Source organism: Pteropus medius, unplaced genomic scaffold (assembly GCF_902729225.1).
Source record: "Pteropus medius unplaced genomic scaffold, Ma_sr-lr_union100, whole genome shotgun sequence".
Taxonomy (NCBI): domain Eukaryota; kingdom Metazoa; phylum Chordata; class Mammalia; order Chiroptera; family Pteropodidae; genus Pteropus; species Pteropus medius.
In genome coordinates this window covers 1,066,288-1,082,000 of record NW_024355008.1, presented here as the reverse complement: position 1 = coordinate 1,082,000, position 15,713 = coordinate 1,066,288, and the positions used below count along the sequence as shown (strand labels likewise).

General features: G+C 37.9%; 3 pseudogenes; all 3 read right to left on the bottom strand.

Moving 5' to 3' along the window:
- Positions 1-7,279: 7,279 nt before the first annotated feature.
- LOC120598249 (uncharacterized) lies at positions 7,280-7,398 on the bottom strand (annotated as a pseudogene).
- A 63-nt stretch (positions 7,399-7,461) lies between these two features.
- Positions 7,462-7,577, bottom strand: LOC120598205 (uncharacterized; annotated as a pseudogene).
- Positions 7,578-11,188: 3,611 nt separating this feature from the next.
- Positions 11,189-13,169, bottom strand: LOC120598129 (THO complex subunit 5 homolog; annotated as a pseudogene).
- Positions 13,170-15,713: the final 2,544 nt, after the last annotated feature.

The window sequence follows — 15,713 nt, the reverse complement described above, 5'->3', positions numbered from 1 at the left end:
GGCGTCTTAAATCTTGATCAGTGCTGCTTCAGCTTTTGAATGTTTTAACTTTCCTACTATAATTTTGATTCCCTACATTGACCACAATTGAAAATTCTTTACAATATAACCTTAGAGAATAACTCTTGAAGCTCAAGCTGTGCCTCAGAGGAATCTTATCTCTATCCCTTCTAATCAGTTAGTGTTTTCTTGGAATGGGCTATCTCACGGAAAGGAGGAATTCACAGCTTTTTGACCCAATTTGAAAGGGAAATTTCCCAGGAAGACTTAATGAAAGAAAATGAGCCAGGAAAGAGAAATAAAAAGTGACTTTAAATGACAAAAGTAGCCAGTTTACAGTTCTGTGGTCACATAGGTAGTTTTGGTCACAGAAATTCAAAGGCGAAACATTGTGTGTGTGTGTGTGTGTGTGTGTGTGTGTGTGTGTGTGTGTGTGTGTGTACACACACACTATATATATCTATTTTAAAAAATATATATATTACAGAAAAGATCTTTATGAACTTTTATAATTCTTTTAATTATTTAGTCATCCATCGATAGTCCAGAAAGTTAAAATATATGTGAAGCCAAAAGTAATTTATTTTTCCCAGTACAATTTTCATTACCAATTTCTTGATCTACTAAGTGCAGACTACAGTGTGCTTTGCTGAGTGGGGTGGTTTAGTGGGAGGGAGAGCACACACTGATTCTTACCCTCCTTAAGGGAAGATAAGAATAGCACATTTAAAACAGATTTTGACTAAATTACATGCTAAGACTGTGAACTTTTACAGACCACAAAGAAGAGAGACAAGAGGATAAGCCTTTTTTGAGCTCTAATAAAGTTGATGAAATTGACCAGAGATTTTACTCATTGAGTTTTGAACCCTCCCTTATTTTCCTTCTACTTCTGTCAAAAATTATTTTCAAATAAGGATGCTTATTTGGGGTGTCTGAAATGTATGGTGGAGGGATGCCACTCTTCAGCTTGAATAGGTGTCATGAATGCTGGGCAGCCGATCGAGGCCTTTCTGATAGGTTGAGCTGGATGAGACCTCACTTGTGATTACAGCTGAGGACCCATAACAGCTTGGGACCCATGTTTCTTTGAGTTCTAGTCTGAACTCATGCTGGGCTTCTCAGGATCAGCTAGATGCCACAAATATAATGATCGAAGACATCTAGTCATATAAATTAGAGAACCGCCCCTAGAAAAGCAGACACTTCTCCATTAACCTCTAGCTTACATTTTATAGGCTGTTTTCAGTACAAATGAGGGCATCCTAGCAGTTGAGAAGATATCTTAAAGCTTTGGAGGCTCCTTGTATTTTTCAGGTAATAATTTGACTAAGTTTTTATTTGTTGTTTGGTTTTTCAGTAAAATATCAATGGAGAGAAATCACTTAAGTCACTAAATAAGTAATAGTAAACAGAAGTTATGAAAATGATCAATATCTTGACACTTCATCTTGTCTCAGAGTGATTAATCTGTTGTTATAGACTCCATGCATGTTAAAATGGTGGTAGTTGTTTAGTTGTTTTTTAGGACTTTTTTTTTTTTTTTTTTTACAAAAAGCTCATGACTTCGCTCAAGCAAGAAAATGATAGAATATTAAAGTTGTCTTTCATTTTTTAAATTCATGAACTTGTAGAAGATAGTTTTAGACCCAACAACAAAGGCAACCAGCATTATTTTTCTCTCTCTGTGTGTCTCTCTCTGTGTCTCTCTCTGCCCATTTGTATGTCACATACATCCCAAAGATTCATTATGAGGAAAGAAAATACTGGTAAAATAACTATGTAAGAAAATTTCAAGGAAAGTTTCTTTTTCTTTTTTTTTTCTGGTGGGGGGGACATACATAGTAGTTTATTATATAAATAAAAAGTATACTTTAGACCAGTGACTGTTGCAACCTTCATCTGCCTCAGAAAAGAGGAAGACTTCCTGAGTGCAAACATATTTTGTGGGGTGTTTGTTGAAAAAAAAAAAGTGGAAAGAATGGGATACTTGGAAAATACATATTTTAAACAGTTGGACAAAGACAGCTGGTTCATTTGTTTCTTCCTGTCAAGCCATTTCCACTTAGGATTCAAACAAACAAACAAAAACAAAAAAAAGCCCCACAGTTTGATTTTGAATTTAGAACCGAATTTTCAAAGAAACACATTGCCAGAGACCATGAATGGAATTCCCACTGATAATAACATAAAACACAAAAAGATGGACTCTCACTGCCCAGTATGGTCTCTCCTTCTGGCATGTCAGGTAACCAACTAAAGCGTATCTTTGTACATACCAAATGTGTTGCTAGATTGTAAGCTACTTGTAGATAGGTGCTTGATTTATTTCTCTTTTTATCTTTTATAAAACCCTTAAATAACAGATATTCAACAGATACTTAATAATTATCTGTAAAATGCTATATTTAAAACTACAATTTCAGTGAGTCTGCTACAATTTGTGTTAGTAAGGTCCATTAAGAAGCAGCTCTGTAAAAAAGTGGACACTAAGACATTTAAACCTGCAAGAAAATTTTAGGGGAAATGCCTGTGAGCAAAAAATAGGGAGGAAGCTGGGAAAGGCTGAGAGAGACATTGGACTGCAGATCTGACCCCAAATGAGGAAGGGAGGGAGGAAGAAAACATGGAAACATCTTAAGTTGAAGTGCAGTTCTAAGAAAAGTCAGGCGAGGCCACTGAGGAGTGCTTAAGCCAAAACTGCTTATCAAAGAAATCCCACGTCTCCCAAGAATTGTGTCCCTGCTTCACTCAGTCATTGATTGAGAATAACTGGTGGAAAATGTGACCTCAGAGCAAAAGCAATGATGAGATTTCAGAGTGCAGTCCAGGGGCTCTTAGTCAATTATACCTCTTGCAGGGGTGATCCTAGAGGCATGATCTTATGGCCATCACATAGTCCTTGGTCAAAATTTGTGCATCCAGTGACAAGGGACGTTTTTATTCTTGGGTATTATCTATTGATGGCTGTGAAGATTAACTGAGATAACATATATAAAGGGCACAGCACATAGTGATTGCATTGTAAGAAGTACTTCTTATCATCCTGAATGGTATTATCTGCTAAGCTACCATTTACTACTGAACTTCATTAGTAACTAAGCCCAATAATGGACACTTTATATGCAGTGAGACATACTAAAAAGAATATTAACTTTGATGGTAGACAGAATAGAATCCAAAACCAGGATGGAGCATTTACCATCTGTGTGACCACAGTGGTCAAGTTATTGAAAGTCTGTGAGCCTCAGTTTCCACATTTCTAAGACAGAGATAAACTACCCACAGTAGAAGATTGTGAAGGGATCAGAAGAAATAAAATACTGATACCTGGTACATACCAATAACACAATACGTGGTTCTTGTTATTTCTAAGGATCACGAGATCCCAGCAAAAATATTGGTCCCGGGAGGCCAACTTGTATGGACTAGATCATCAGGGCTCTCCAAGCTCTAAGGCTTTTTCTTGGATTTGGCCAAAGGGAAACCCTTGTGAGAAGCTGTGGGAGGGATATAACAGTGAGCTTAGGGGTGTAATTCCTTGTCACCCTCCCGGTGAGACCTGGCTGTGTCTCTTTATCAAAAATCACCGTTCTTCACAAGATAGCAGACTCTACCCAACTCTCTTTCTGGATTCTGATAGCTACTTCTTCCCCCTTTTCTTTAGGTCCACAGGTGGTAAGACCTCAGCTGTCACTGTCTCCAGGTTATTGCACTCACCTGTGTAGCTTCCCTAAACCCATACATTTGTGAATCATGTCCCTGGAGTACACCCTCCCTCTGAATTATCTTACTTTTTGAGCACTATGTCTCCACTTTTCTCTTGGGACCACCAATGAATTTTTGTCAACTCCATACCCTCTCTCAAAGAAATAGATAAACATTAGTTGTTCTTTCAGTTAAAAATAAATAATCTTTAATTAGGGAAGATGAAAGACAAAATGGGTGGTGATATGGTCCTATATTTGGAATCTGGCACCAAGATAATTAGTTTGATTTCAGAAAAGCTTACCATCTCTTTCAAAGAAAATGATATATGTAAAAAACCATGCTACGAGCTAGGGAGAGGAGTATGAACAAGGAATTCCACCCTTGATTGCTGAACCCCTGGATAATTTAGGGTGTGTCCCTTAACCTCTCTGACCCTTAAATCTGAATGTAGGCAGATATGTGACTGGGACCATTTTGGCTATAACAGTACTGGCCAACAAAATACTGTCTATGAGAAAAGATTTAATTTTTTTGTTTCTTGTAAAGGTGCTTTAAAATTCTTGGTCAAAGGACAAGTGTATCAGGGCAGATGATTTTATCTTTAGTGTGTGCTTGGATTCCACTTGGAAGGATCTTCTGGATGACATCAGGACATTGCCAGACAATGTCAGAGTGGCTCCTGTTGAGCCCGTAGCGGGTGGTGGGCAGGTAGGGGAAGCCTGGTACCCATGAAAGGTTTTCCTATTTTTCCAGCTGGTATGAACCCTAACAGCCCAAGAATAATATAGCTTGAAATCAATGGCCCCAGGTATAAAAACATTATTAAAGAAAGGAATGGAAAATCAGACACCATCAGTGTGAATATGAAAGCTCCAGCCAGCAGACAATTTCAAACAGATTTGCAGAGGATTTTTTATGAGCTGCTCAGATGAGATTCTGTGTTTTCTTGGACTTCAAAGACTAGACTTTGGGCCCATATGATACCTATGTATTTGACACATCTGACTTGTTCACTTTCTGCTTCTGCATTGAGGAAAATCAAGGAGAGTTCTCTCCCTTTGTGGGAGATGTTTTCCTAATGGTTAAAGTAGAAGTTTTGGCTCCTGATTGGGAAGTGGCCACACACCACACTCATTAATTACACTTTAAAGGATGTGAATGAAACTATGCAGTTGAAGAGAAACTGCATTAGCTTTGCTTTTTTCTTGGGGAATAAACTCAAAGTGCTCAGCAGCTGAAATAATAGATGCCAGGAATTAGAGGAGGATAACAATATAACCTAATTCTGAGAACTCTGAATGTGGCTAGATCTTCCTTCTTTATGCACCCCTGACATACTTCAAACCCCACTGTCTTTCACATGTCATTTAAGTACCTCTGTGGCTTTACTTATGCTGTGATTAATCTCTTTTTGAAGGAGATGACAGACTGTAGAACACAACACACTTTCTCATCATCACAGTTCAGTCATTCTTTTTAATCTCAGGTGCCAAGAACACAGAGCATAAGACCAAGTGGGAAATGGACCCCACTTTGCCAAGGAGATTGTGTATAGGAGAAGTAATGTGGAATTTGGATTAGATGTTCTTGTTCGATGTCTACCAGCTATTTTGGGCAAGTCTCTACTACTGATCTAGGGTTCATCTGTAAAATGAGGCTGTTGTTAAAACTCACCTTGCATAATTACTATAATGAGTAAATGAAATGTTGTATGTAGACATACTTTAAAGATTGTAATTTACTATTTAAGTAAGAAAAACACATTTATTTTCAATTTGTTTCTGTATTGTCTTTTGATAGATTATAATCACTTTGAGAGAATTTACCTCTGTGAAATCGACCCATTCATATTTATTAAGCATCTGCTTTTTGTAAGACCTTGTGCTTCATTCTTTATAGAGGATATAAAGGTGACTAGCGCATGGTTCTTTCTCTTGGATCATACAACTAGTCAGAGACTTAAGACATTCAGAAATACCTACTTTCCTCATCGCAACCTTTTTCTCCACACCATGTGGCCCTAGTAGGGTTGTCATCATGGAGCACTCTCCCCTTACCACGTTTTCTCTGTTCTCAGAGTATTAGTTGGAGTTCTTTGATTTTAAGCAAAAGAAATGAAGTCTGGCTGAGAAGAGTAAAAATGGAACTTTGGGCGGGACTTTAGGCAATAGCAAAGTTAATAGGAAGTATTTTAAGTAGGTTCCCTAAAAGCAGAGCCAGAGACAGGGATTGAGAAGTCTATGGTTTGTTGAGGGTTTGCCCTTCAGGAAAACTTTGAAGGAAGTAAGAGATGCAGTATAGGTAAGGGAGAGAAGCTAAGCAAGGATGTGGCCTTAGGTAAAGTCTATTCTTAGTTTGGAAGTGTATATCTTAAGGCTGGATGTTTGTACCTCCCTATTAATTATTGCTGCTTTGGGGTGGGGGATACTGCAAACTCCCAGGCATCTCTGAGTGAGGTGTCCCAGTCAGCCAAGGGCAATGCTCTGGAGAAAGTTGCACACAACAGCTGGGTAATGGACGTGCTGACTGATAAAGGGGATATGGGTAGACCACCATAGAAGCTACTAAAGAAGAGCAAGAAGGTAAGACTCATAAAAGATCAAGACCCAGATTTCTCTGGGGGATAAAGTGGGTCTCAGTATCAAGAATGAATTATGATATTACAATGAATGAGTACCAACTATTTCCCCATTACTAAACACTCTGCTTAAATTCAAAGTCCAGAGAGAGGTGCTCTGATTGGACATTGAAATAGAGAAGTTTCCTTGTTCTGTGAATCACAGATCTGAGAACATACAAAACTGAAATAGAAGGAAATTAACCTGCAGTGGGAGAGAATGAGGCCATTCCCAGCAGGGAACAGAGCTGAGAGGTGGAGTCTGAGCTCTTCAGGCAAGGGTCCATCCATGATGAAGGCAGCATCATGCCTTAACTTCTCAGTTATCCAATGAATTTCCTTTGATTTAAACTGCTTGAGGCAGATTTATATCACTTGCCATCAAATGAGCTGTGCTAGGCGGAATGCTGAGCTGCCATGTTATGTGGCACAAGGGCCTTGGTGGATTGTAATTAAGGTTACTAATCAGCTGACCTTAAGAAGATTAGGAAAATCTAATCCGATTACAAAAATCTGGGAAAGCAAAGATCTTTCTCTGACTGATATCAGAAGGGAAAGTCAGAGATTTGAGGTGCTGTTGGCTTGAAGATGAAGGAGTCATGTATCAAGGAAATGAGGCTCTCAGTCCTACACCCATGAGGACTGAAGTTGGTAGTTATGCTCTAGGGAATACTTTTTGGTTCCTGATTTGGCCTTCAATTTCTATTATAGGTGATAATGAAAAAAAAAAATTCTTTAAATGTTTAGGTTTTTTTTTTCCCCCTCCTTAAAATATAGAACTGCTTAGTCTCCACAAGGATTCTTATTTTGGTTCTGGAACTAAGATATATTTTATGGTTCATGATTCAAATGCCCCAACCATCAGCAATCAACAAACTCAGCAATTATTTTATGTCTGTTTTTCAAAACTTTAATTATATATATATATATATTTTTAATTATTATTTTTAATGCCTACAGCCCCTGGTCTTCCTAGGTGGTCTCTCATCCAACTACTAACCAGGCCCGACCCTGCTTAGCTTCCAAGATCAGACAGGATCGGGCTTGTTCAGGGTAGCATGGCCATAGACTCAAAACTTTACTATCTTTTTATATTTTTTTAAGTTTTCATTTATTTATTTTATTATTATTTACACCTATAGCACCTGGACTTCCTAGGTGGTCTCCCATCCAAGTACTAACCAGGCCTGACCCTGCTTAGCTTCTGAGATCAGACATCAAGCTTGTTCAGGGTGACATGGCCATAGACCATGGACTGTGGCTCCACTGGGGCGTGAACCCAGGACTTTCTGCGTGTAAAGCAGATGTGCCAACCACAACACTGGGGACCACATCCTTCAAAACTTTAATTATATGTTTCCCTTGGTGACTCCTATTAGTGTTAAATCTATTTGCTGATATTTGTCCTTTGTAACTATTTCAGATTGTGTAGGATGTCCTGGTCCTGTCTTTGCAGTTTGATAGTCTAGGGTAAAGTTTCCCTATATGCCAGGCAAAGGTCTGAACCCTGCCTTCTCACTGCATTGAACCAACAGTCTCAGTTACCAATCCTTCTCCAGAACTAGTTCTGGGGACTCACAATCACCTGGTTCCATACACTTTGCACTAACTCCAAACTGTCTCCCAACTAGCTTACTTATCCTTTTACTGTCTATCTCTCAGTTGGGATTGGGGATGCACCTTAAATAACCCCAAGTTTCACTTTCCTTATGATTCCTTAAATTTTGATGTTCTTCTGTAGGGTAGCTAAAGACTATTTCCCATTTCAGTGCTGTGAGAGTTTAGGATTTCAGTAATTTTGATCCACATAACATATCTGAAAACAACAACAACAACAAACAAACAAGCAAATAAAAGAACTATTTTATCATGATTGATTCTGTTTTTGCAAATGTGCTGTTCTCGAAGTCCTGCTGTCCTTGAAATCATAGCTTCACATCTGAAAAGGGGCAACAGTGTTAAATAACAACTTGGGTCTCTCTTTGACATCTTCCCTTGAGAAGTGTTACATGTTGCCATTGTCTTGACAGTTCAAAAGCTGGTCTTGGGGTTGATATTTTACCAATGAGATAAATGTGGAAAAATGTCACATTTCCTTTTATTAGCTCTGTCAGTACAAAGTTGGCAGGAGATAATAGTGAGGAGATATTGGCATTTAGGCATGTTCATATTAACTTTTGTGATTTGGGATTATGATGACTTTCATGTATCCTTACAGTGATCCTATCTAGTTTAGAAGTTCTGAAATTATAGTGTCAAACCTCTTTCCCATTTCTAAAGACAGAGGCAGCAACACTCATCAAATACTGGAGTTTTGATCAGATGCAGCCACATAGGTATGAAGAATATTTTCTTTTTTATTAACCAATTGATATTTATGACTTATCTGGAAGAATAAGCCTTTCATTTTCTTTTTCTGGCAAAGTTTGCTGCATAATTTGATCTTTTGTTTTTCATTTTGTTTTTCAACTCTTCACAGTGTTTTGCATGATCAAAGATATTGTTTTCGAACCTAAAATAAAGGGAGCTCATTCTCTTTGCCTGTCTTATTATTAGAGAAACTTGGAACACATGTATGATCATGGCTTTTTACTTTTCTGGTTCAAATTACTAGAATTCAGAACTTAGCCTTGGCTTTCTATTAATAGAAAAACCAGTGAAGAATTGGTTCCTTACTGATTTAAAAATCTCTCTCTCTTTCTCTCTCTCCCGATGATTCCATGAAGAAATAAGATAACAAACATGCTGGTTTGGCTAGAACAAGCTATAACAATAATAATAGTTACTGTTTATTGAATGCCTAGTGTGTACCTGATAATAATTTACAGGAATAATATCACCTTCTGATTCTGATAATGTGGTAGCCAAGTACTCAGACAAGCCCTTCCACTGAAAACTACTAATAGCATTACTGAAAACTTCTATAGTAGATACAAGTAAAAATGTCAATAATTATAAAAAATGTAAATGAAATAAATGCTTCAGCTAAAATATAAAGATTGTTAGACTGAATGACAAAACAAAAGGAGGACTAAAAAATGTATCAGGCAAGTCTCATTAAAGAAAGATGCTGTAGCTATTTTAATATTAGATAAAATGTGTTTTAAAGCAAAAATCATAATTAGATAATCTCTTCTCCATGTTAGAATAATTCACCAGGAAAATAGAGTAATTTAAAATTTGTGTTATCTAATAATGTATCTCTAAGTGAGTAAAACAAACATTGAGATAACTGAGAGAGAAATAAATATATTCACAGTTACAGAAAGAGGCTTTAATAAACCTCTCAGAAATGATGGGACAGATAAGAAATCAGTAAGGAAATGAATATTTAAACAATATGATTGATGATCATGTTTTAGTGGATATGTATAAAAACATGCCCCCATAATGGAAAATGCATTCTGTACATGAACACAAGGGACATTTGCAAACATTGACCATATAGCAAGTCTCAATAATTTTCAAAATCCTATACCATTCTTTGAACACAGTGCAAAAAAGCTAGAATAACCAAAAGATAATCTATGAAACTCAATATATTGAGAAATTAAGAAATACATTTTTAAATAAATCATGAGTCAAAGAAAATATAATGAAATTAGGAAATAAAAGGAATAATAGTGGAAATATTACTATCAAAACTTATGAGACACGTGCAGATAAGGCAATCAGAAATTTTAGCTTTTAATGATTATATCAAAACAACAGATTGAAAGTCAATGAGTGATATATTCATCTTAAGAAGAGAAGAGAAGAACATCAAAGTAAACCCAAAGAACCTAAAAGAAAGGAAACAATGAAGGCCTGGGTGCAATGAACATAATCAAAAATAAGCATTGAATAAAAAAGATGAAGAAAAAGAAAATTTGGTTGTTTGGAAAGACTAATAAAATTGACAAATCTTTGGCAAGATTGTTCAAGAAAAAAAGAGCTGTCCCAACTAAATAATATGAAGAATGAAAAGGGGACTTAACTGACGGTATTAAGGAAATAATAAAATGATAGAATGAACAACTTCATGCCAGTTAATTTGAAAATTTATATGAAATGGACAAATTTCTAGAAAAATGAAACTTACCAAAACTGATTCAAAAAGAAACAGAACACATGAAAAATCATCTAACCATTTACAAAATTGACATGTAGTTAAAGATCTCAAAAAGAAAACTCAAGGCCTCAGATTGTTTTACCCTGGAGCCCAACTAAACATACAAGGAACAAATAATTTCAATTTTATGGTAACTATTCCAAAGTAGATCACGAGATGAAACATTTCCCAACTGATTTTATGAGGCTAGTATAACCTTGACAGCACAAACCTGATGTGGACAACACACACAAAAAAATCTTATTCAAGAGCATAGACACAACAATCTTAAAATATTAGCAAAGGCGATCCAACAATGTCTAAAAAAAATAATATAACATACATAGATTCTGCCTATCTTAGAAATGCAAAGCTTTTAAAAAATATTAGAAAACTGAATGTTATTCTCCACATTAATAGTTCAAAGGAAAAAAATGTGTCAACAGTTGCTGAAAAATGATTTGGTAGAACTCAACATCCATTCACGAAAAAAATGCAGCATACTAGAAATAAAAGGGATTGTGTTAACCTGATAAAGAGCAACTACAAAAAGCCTACAGCAGATATCAAATTTAATAGTGAAACACTCAAAGCTTTTCCTTCAATATTATGAAAAAGACAAGTGTGCCTATTTTTATTGATTTATTATTTATTTCTTGTCAGGTGACACTAAGTTTAATAGGCTAGAAATTAAAAAAAAAACAAACAAACCTGTCTTTGGAGAACTACATGTGGACTAGAGGGAAAAACAGAGGCACAGCACTTAGGGCCTAGAGGAAAACACCAGGCCATGTGGGAGAATGGCTGAAGAATCCTTGAAGATGGTTCATTTATAGAGCTTCATCCTGCTGGTACCCCTGAAAGCCATAGACACATCTTCCCCTGGGAAAGTTCTTGGGGCCCCTCCATTCTGTCGTCATGGCTCTCAGTCTCTGGATAGACATCCAGTTGCATGCACAGACGCTGCAGCTGGTTGGTCAAGAGTTGATGGCCGAGCCTGAGGCCACACAGCTCCTTGTAGCACATGCTGACCTCACTCTCCATCACCCAAATATTGTCATCATTGCTGTTGGTTCCCCTCCCCCGCTTTCTAGTTCAGACAGAGCTGGAAAATGGATGGGATGGAGGAGGAGCCAGGGTTCAGCAATACGGCAGCCTAGAGTTTGGCTGTGCCCCTTTCTACGAGGGCCATTTACTAGAGATTGGTGTCCACAGCCAGTCCTGCCTCCACAGTGCCTTTGGTGTAATGCAGCTCCATGTGATCCTCATGGGCAATCGTCACCCACTTCGTCAGGCCAGAGACAACCTTTGCAGGGAAGAGGTACTGGCAATCACTGGTAACTGGTACAATGCCACATTCCAGGGATGCAAACTGTTTGTGGTCAGCCAGGTGAGACTGCACCATGGTCTTCAGTCTCCATGTGGCTAGCACTCAGTTAGTGGTCAGCAATCACCATGTGCTGAGGCTGCTCTTTGGGGGAAGTGGAGGCCACCCAGCTTACAGAATACTCACAAATAGGGGTGACCCAGGTCAAATACATCCTGACTCAAAGTCAGGATGCCAACTTTATCAAACTGGTACTGATTGGTTGGATTCAGAGTTTCCTTTCCATGATCCTCAGGGACAGCAAGTCCTCTGATGGGGATTATCAGCTCCATGGCAGTTCTCATTTTGGCTTTTACCTTCATGATATTGAGGTTCATGAGCTAGTAGAAAGTCAGTTGAAGCACACTGTCATCTTTGCATTTCAGATCCAGCATGATGGACAGCTGGCGCCTCTTCAGCATCTTGAGCTTTTTATCCAACTGAACTCCCAGCCTAGGTCACCAGTGTTCTGTGGTCTGCTCCTCCTCAACATCAGTGTCACTCTTGCCATCTTGGAAGTCCTCGGGAGACTTAAACAGAGCCTCAGCTTCAGCCACACTGCCTTTGATTGTCACAGACAATGTCTTATCACAAGTGTAACCATATGCAGTAGCCTGGACAGAGAGGACATAGAGGGGAGGCAGCAGGTGTCTGACTGTCTCAAGTTGCTTGTGAGACTGGTCGAACAGCATGAACAGTACTCTTGCACTGAGAGGGAAGCCTGTATGATGCTGTCGAGGTGAGGCTGGAGGCTGCTCAGGTACTTTTTCTTTGCCTTAGTCTCCTTAAGGATCTTCTCCTTGTTGGACAGGCGCTCCAGGTACTTCTCCTCCTGCCCTTTCTACTGCTCCAGCTCTGAATCCAGATGTGCAAGGGTTTGCTGGTGAGGGTCTCCCATGGTGACTTCAGCCTTGCTAATATCTGGAGGAGCCTCCCTATAAAACTTCTCTAAACTGACCAGATCAATTTCTTCATGCTTTGACTTAAACTCCAGACATTTGGTGATCTCCTTCTGCAGGTGCCATCACCTTGTGCAACAGGCATCTTTTTGCTTGGTCTCATAGATCTGATCTTGTCCTTTTGTCAACCTGAGGAGTCATGAAATATGTACAGCTCTGAATCCTCTGATCTTCAATCTCAACTGCCACATCCTTGCCTCCCCTGCTCTACAGGTCTTGGATCTGAGCCATGAGCCTTTGAAACACCTGGCATGTGTACTTGTACAACTCATAGTCTTTGCTAGGGTCCTGCAGATCCACCTCAGCCTCCTTGCTATAGTACTTACCTTCCCGTACAGTGTCAGAATGATTATGCTTCCCTTCAGCTGGAGCTCCATTGCTTCAGATCACTTTGGGCTTCTGTTTTTTCCTTGATTCTGATGACATGGTCGTTTGGCAAGATCAGGCAGAAATAGCAGAGACCTCAAGGGTTGTTGTGGACATTAACACAGGAATGTCCTTCACTGGGGAAGTGACAAAGATGATCTGAGAGTGGGGTGATCTTAAATTTTGTTGAACACCACACAGCACCCTGAACTTGTCTAAGTGAGCACAAGTGTGCCTGTGTTTATAATTCTTTTCAGTGTTGTACTGAAGGCTCTAGCACAGAAAGTAAAGTTGAAAAAATTAAAAGGAATTAGGATCGAAAAAGTAATAAGAAAAATATCATTTGCAGATAATATGATTCTCTGGCATGGAGAATTAAAAAACTACTGATAATATATTGGAATTAATAAAAATTTATCAAGTTTGCTGTATATAAATTTAATTGTACTAATTAACAAAAAGAAAAAATAGAAAGATTCCATTTATAGTATCATCAGAAATATAAACTACCTAGGAATAAATCTAATCAAAGATATGAAAGATCTTTTCAGAGAAAATCATATTTTATCTCTAGTTTTTATATCAGCTCTTCAGGGGTATTAATATCATCCATTAAAGAGGTAAAGCAACTTACACAGATATCACATACCTAGGAAGTAGAGATAAAAGTATATGAACTTAGGTCTGTCCAACTTTAAGATCTGTGTTTTCCCCAATATAGTGATATTGATTTTGGGGCCTCCCCTTCTTTCCCCAGCTCTACATGACTGCTGGGCCTCGGCTGAATGTTCTGTTTCCTAGCTAGAGAACAGTGACAGCTTGTTATCTCTAGGGTCTTAAACACTGGATATCATGGCCATTCTTTCATCTCAGGTTGTCTCAGGCTCCTTTGGGGGTGAGATTTGGGCGTTGGCATCTCTTCCATGGACAGATGCCCTAGCAGCTTTAGCATATGGTCTGACCTTACTGGAAGAGATTCTGCCCAGGGACTTGTGTGACATAATCCAGAAATGTAGGGGATTTGAAATGGGTTGAATTTTGACCAATGAGAGACTACACATGGGAAGGAGCTAGCAGCCAAAGCTTGCTTTTCTCTTCCACCCTCTATAAAGAAGCTCATCTAAGAGGAAATGTTCCCATGCAAACAAACACTCTGGAGATGTTTCTCCTTTGTGACTGAGCAATCAATTGTGTTTTCCTGTGAAGCTGTGGCCACAGGAAATAATGCTCCATATTATTTGTGTTCTTACTTTTTCTCTGACTCATTTCCTTTTCCTCTCACTCTTGCTTTGCTGAGATAAAACTCCCAAAACACTCAAGCTTTGCCTTGTGGTCTGGTTTCCAGGGAACCTGGACTTTGACATCCATGAAGGCTCAACTTCTTCAAACAGGTGTTACAACCTATTAATAGGTTGTGAAATCACTTTCAGTGCATTGATCTCAGCATTTGAAACAGAAGAGAAGCAAAATATCAGAGCACATCATATGTAATGAAGGTAAGTACCATTTCCTGAAACTGTTATTTCAGTTATATGTGTATGTTTGAGGGTGTATACGTGTATTGAGTTGTTATGTTAAATGTGTGTTTTACTGTGAGTCATGGCCAATAAAGTTTGAAAGCCACCTGTCTAGTCAATGGGTCTGTGGAGTGATGAATTCATGTAAATGACCTCATATGCATAGTCACAAATGTGACTATCTGTGAAAATTTTTGATAGCCTACCCTTTTACTTTAACAAGTATTAAAAGAGTCTTCATATGATTTATCTATATGGCTCAGTTTACATTTGTCAGTTTCCTTGTTAGAGAAAGTATTTAAAAATATTCCTTCCTTAAAAGCTTCATGCCTTATATTTAAGGAAATATTCTTTCCTTAAAAGATTCATGCCTTATTTAGAAAAAGAGGATTATCTAGTGAACAAAATTTTCTTTAATGATGTCTTAGATGTTCTTATTTATATGCCTTTGTGAAACCGTTATATAGGCAGATCCATTTTTCTAGTAATAATCATTGATAATCCAAGCAACCAATATAATATGCATTATATTTTTTCTTAATGACATTATATCTGAAGTATATGCCTACTCTTTTGAGGGCAACGACCTCTTTGTTCTCTTTGGAACATCCTGATTTGCAGAATACTTGAGTGGGAGGGAATACATGTCTCAAAGCTGTGCATGTACTGCTGACTTTAAAAATACATACCCAAAGCAGGTTTTAGTTTGCAGTGTGTGTACTGATTTAACCTGAAGATACTAACTGAGAACAGCTGCTGAGTTGCACTTGGCTAAATATTCTGAGATAAAATACCCTGGCAAGATACATAAAAGAGAAAAAATAAGAAAGTTTGTGAAAACACAGAACGATCTTTAAGGTATGATCCAAAAGTCATAGAAATGGCAAGTGCTATCTTAATTCCTCTATAATTCTACAAAATTATACTAGAGAGATGCGATTTGAATAGATTCATATATTGTTTAAAATTCAAGGACATAATTAAGTTTCCAAGAACCTACTGAGTTGCTTTTAATTTTATAATAATTCCTAAGTAGCCTACTGATAGTTCTAGCTTTTTTACTTAGTTGTCATAACACAATCATTTC